Source organism: Callospermophilus lateralis, chromosome 8 (genome assembly GCF_048772815.1).
Source record: "Callospermophilus lateralis isolate mCalLat2 chromosome 8, mCalLat2.hap1, whole genome shotgun sequence".
In the NCBI taxonomy this organism is placed as follows: domain Eukaryota; kingdom Metazoa; phylum Chordata; class Mammalia; order Rodentia; family Sciuridae; genus Callospermophilus; species Callospermophilus lateralis.
In genome coordinates, this window is record NC_135312.1 from 80,459,534 (window position 1) to 80,464,583 (window position 5,050).

The following is a 5,050-nucleotide window of genomic DNA, read 5'->3' on the forward strand; positions in this document are numbered from 1 at the left end:
AAAAAGATATTTGAATTAGAGTGAACACTATGTGCTGGAGAAATGGTGTCATGGTAAATTACCACTACTGTATGAGGTTTTTATTGCTACGATCAAAACACCTGACAAGAACAATAGAGAGGAGGAAGAGTTTATTTTGGCTAATAGTTGAGAGGTTCAGTAAATAGTCTTGACAACTTCATTGCTCTGGGCCAGGAATGAGATAGAACATCATGGCAGAAGGGCAAGGTGGAGGAAAGCTATTCCAATCATGGTAGCCTGGAAGCAGAGAATGAGAGAGAGACAGAATGAGAACAGAGAGAGAGAGAGAACTGTAGGGAAGATTAACCCTTCAGTGCCCCACATCATCCAGCTATTCCTCACCTGCCTACAGTTATCAACCACTCACTCCATTCAAACTAGGATGGGCTAGTTTAAAGCTCTCAAAATCGAATCATCTCACCTCTGAATATTCCTTCATTAACGTAAGAACTTTGGAGAGGACACTCCATATCCAAACCACAGCAGTCACCAAATAGCACTTTTGCTATGCTTTTTTTCTTTTTAAAGCATTGTTTTCATTTTAAAAATATTAGCACAAAAATTGTGAATATTTATGTGATAACATGATGTTTTGATACATATGTACATTATAGATGTTCAAATTCAGGTAAGTATATTTATTTTTTTCAAACATTTATGATTTCTTTGCACTGAAAATATTCAAAAACTTTTCTTCTAGCTTCTTTTGAAATAGTACATTATCATCATTTATGTTCACCCTACTCTGAAGTAGAACACCAGAACTTATTTCTCCTAACAGTAACTTAGTATTCATTGACCAAGTTTTCTCATCCCTCCCAATCCTCCACTTTTCCCAGCCTTTCATAACTTTTACACTCTCAACTTCTATGAGATCAACCTTTTTGGATTTCATATAGTAGTGAGATGGTGCAATTGTTATCTTTCTGTGCTTTGTTTATTTCACTAAACATAATAGCCTCTAGTTCCTCCACATTGTCCAAAGGACAGGATTTCATCCTTTTTAATGCCCCCAAAGTATTCCATTATGTATATATACCACATTTAAAAAAATCTATTTATAAGTAATGGATACTTAGGCTGTTTGCCTTTAATAGGCCATTCCATTGCCCTGTCTGACCAGTAGCTTCTGAATGATATAGTATGTAACATAATGAGTGTATCTTGTGTAATGGTTCAGTTGCACAGTTACTTTGCTATAAAGTGGGTCCTTTGGTCTGAAATGATATTGTATGGAATCGTAGAGGGATGGATCTTAGGTTTCATTGGCCTTCAGATAATGGAAGGAAAATCAAATCCCATAAATGTAATATATGTCTATTTTTATCAAAATGAATCATGGTCTTTTCCAAGGTGGAAGGATCAATTATATTCAGCTGGTCATCAAGTGTCTTGTTATTGTCAAGTGACAGCACCATATGCAGAACTCAGCAATATTTTCTGTTGCTGGAAGATTGGAGATTTCATGCCTTTGGAAATTAGGAGCCAAAGCTGATGGTGCATGCATAGCCTCCATCACTATCATTATGGATGCTTCTTTTATCTATACATCATGACAAATAGTCAGCGATGACAGAGTCTGGTTGTGTCAACTGGCCAATTCAGTTTTGTTTACCTGGATGGCTATTGCCTCCTTCATGGTGGAAGATCACTGGTGGGCATTAGTATGCAATATAAAGTCACATATATGACCAAAATATATGACCATTCTCATGTATTTATTCAAATGACTCTACTTCCCATTTGTTAAACTTTATTTTCCAATATTTCTCTTATATGGCATAATTAGCTAAGCCAGGTTTCTATATACATATCAAACTTGGATTTAGATATGGCAGTGAGTGTTGCATCTAACATATAGGGACATGGGCAGAAGTAGATTTGATTACTGGGATCTCATGTCACAGCAGATAACTGAAACCACTCACCGATGACCCTGGATTAACTTGGGATGGTAGGAATAACACAACCTTAGAATAAAATTATAGGGAACACTGAGAAAATCCTCATGACATGGTGGCTTCTAGATGAAAGCACAAACATTGGTTCAATAAATCAAGCAAAACATAAATTTGGTTATTTCAAAATTATTATCAAAGATACGTATTGGGGCTATAGTTAGGCTCCCTTGGCCAGAGTCCCAAAGCGCCATGTTATGTTTTTGGTGTGTAGCCAGGGCTGGGAACCAACTATGTCATGGTTAGTCAAGGACAGCAACACTCTGATTCAGTGTGTAGACTCAGGTCATAAACATTAACTTGTGAGCATGCGCCTACTGATGTAACCTGTTTTCAGTGTGCTGTCTTTAGCCTGCATATAAAAAGGGCCTATGGAAAAGACTTAGGGGCTAAATAGGGTTAAAACAGGGGCTAAAACGGAACTAGTTGAGGTTAAAGCTGAAGCTGGAGGATGTTACCAACTCTAAATAAAGCAAGTCTACAATCCTGAGTTTTGGCATCTTCTTCCATCTCCCAGGATCCCCATATCTGTTTCCTGGGTCTGAGCCCCTGCATATGATAATATAGTAGAAATAAAAGCATTTTTAAAACTCCCAAATTTCTTTAAAAAATCTAGGAATGAAACCATCACATGACCCAGCTATCCCACTCATCTGTATAAATCCAAAAACATTTAAGCCTCTCTGTCTTCTTTGCACTGGGAGCAACTCTCTTGCCATGGACCTCATCTCCTGACAATGTATGCTTGCTCCAAGTTACTCTCTACTCACCTCTTGGTCAGGAGTACTGCTCACTTGCTGAGCTGACCACATCTGCAGAGGGGAACCGACCAGAGATGCTGATATATGAGAGCCTCAGTAGCTGGGCAGTACCATATCCCCTGACCTCACTTATCTCTAATAGCAGTGTCCAAACCAGCACCGTTTCAAGGGACATGAACATAGCAGCCAAGTTCATTGGGCAGAGGCTGTCACAGTTGAGGTGGCTGGCTCTGGGGCTGAGGCTGGGATTGGAAGACTTATTATTGCTTATGCTGGGAAGCCTTCTCTGAAGCAACATTTCCTCTCCTGTGCCATTCTGGGCTTTGCTCAGAGGCCACAGGGCTCTTTTGCCTGATGGTGGCCTTTCACATCCTCTTCACAATGTATAAGAGCAACTTCCACCTTGCATTCTTTTTCCTGTGTCTTGTCTGCCTTGTATGTTCTTTTTCCTATACCTCCTCAGGCAATCTGGGGAAAGTGGTTGGCTCAGGGTTTGACAGAGGAAAGACAAATAAATACTGTTTTAATAAGGAAAAATAAAAAAGATTTTAACTCAGCATACTACAGTGAACCAGCCACATCAATGTTTATAGCAGGACAGTTCAAATTAGTCAAACTAGGTGCCCTCCAATAGATGAATAGATAAAGAAAATGTGGTGTATATATACAATAGAGTATTACTCAGTCATAAAAAAGAATGACTTTATAGAATTTGCTGGTAAATGGATGGAACTGGAGTATATCATGCTAAGTGAAATAAGCCAGTCCCCCAAAGTCAAATGTCAAATATTTTCTCTAATATGCAGAAGTTAATCCAAAATAAAGGGTGGAAATAAAAAGAATAGAAGAAAGATCAGTGGAGTAGACAATGTGGAATGAAGGAAAGGGAAAAGGGAAGGGATAGGAAAAGAGAGGAGAATGAATCTGACCTTTTTAATGTACACATATGAACATACCACAGTGAATCTCATTATCATGTACACCCACAAGATGCTAGTTTTAAAAATACTATAAGTAGTCCAATGCCACTGCTGCCAGCACCCAGTGATCCATTTCCAGGGTGACAGTAGGTTTGATTGCATATGGCCACCTCCATCTTGGGACACCCATCAGGCCCTTGAAACTCTAAGTCAGAACAATTGGACAGGAGAAAAAAAATTAAAGGGATACAAATAGGAAAAGAAGAACTCAAACTATCACTATTTGCAAATGACAAGATTCTATATTTAGAAGATCCAAAAAGTTCCACCAGAAAACTTCTAGAACTAATAAATGAATTCAGCAAAGTAGAAGGATATAAAATTAACACTCATAAATTAAATGTACTCCTATACATCAATGACAAATCTATTAAAAGAGAAATTAGGAAAACTACCCCATTCACAATAGACTCAGGGGAAAAAAACACTTAGGAATCAACCTAACAAAATAGGTAAAAGACTTCTACAATATAAAACTGCAGAACACTAAAGAAAGAAATTGAAGAATACCTTAGAAGATGGAAAGACCTTTCATGCTCTGGATAGGCAGAATTAATATTGTCAAAATGGCCATACTACCAAATACAGATTTAATGAAATTCCTACTAAAATCCTAGTGACATCTTAGAATAGTTTTGATTTGCATTTCTCTAATTACTAGAGATGTTGAACATTTCTTCATATATTTGTTGATCGAATGTATATCTTCTTCTGTGATGTGTCTGTTCAGCTCCTAAGCCCACTTATTGATTGGGTTGTTCGGTTTTTTTGGTGTTAAGGTTTTTGATTGTTTTATATATCCTGGAGATGTGTGTGTGGCAAAAATTTGCTCCCAAAATGTAGGCTCTCTCTTTACCTCATTGATTATTTCTTTTGTTGAGAAGAAGCTTTTAAGTTTGAGTCCATCCCATTTATTAATACTTGATTTTATTTCTTGAACTTTAGGAGTCTTGTTAAGGAAATCAGGGTTTTATCCAATATGATAAAGATTTGGGCCTACTTTTTCCTCTATTAGGCACAGAGTCTCTAGTCTAATTCCTAGGTCCTTGATTCACTTTGAGTTGAGTTTTGTGCATGATGAGAGATAGGGGTTTATTTTCATTTTGCTGCATATGGATTTCCAGTTCTCCTAGCACCATTTGTTGAAGAGGCTTTCTCCAATGTATATTTTTGGTGTCTTAGTCTAGTAGGAGATAACTGTATTTATGTGCATTTGTCTCTGTGTCTTCTATTCTGTACCAGTCAGAATGACAGTTATCAAGAATACAGACAACAATAAGTGTTGGCAAGGATGTGGGGGGAAAAGGCACACTCATACATTACTGGTGGG

General features: G+C 37.6%; 1 pseudogene; it reads left to right on the top strand.

The window, feature by feature from the left end:
• Positions 1 to 2,716: 2,716 nt before the first annotated feature.
• Positions 2,717 to 3,280, top strand: LOC143405731 (ATP synthase F(0) complex subunit C2, mitochondrial pseudogene; annotated as a pseudogene).
• Positions 3,281 to 5,050: the final 1,770 nt, after the last annotated feature.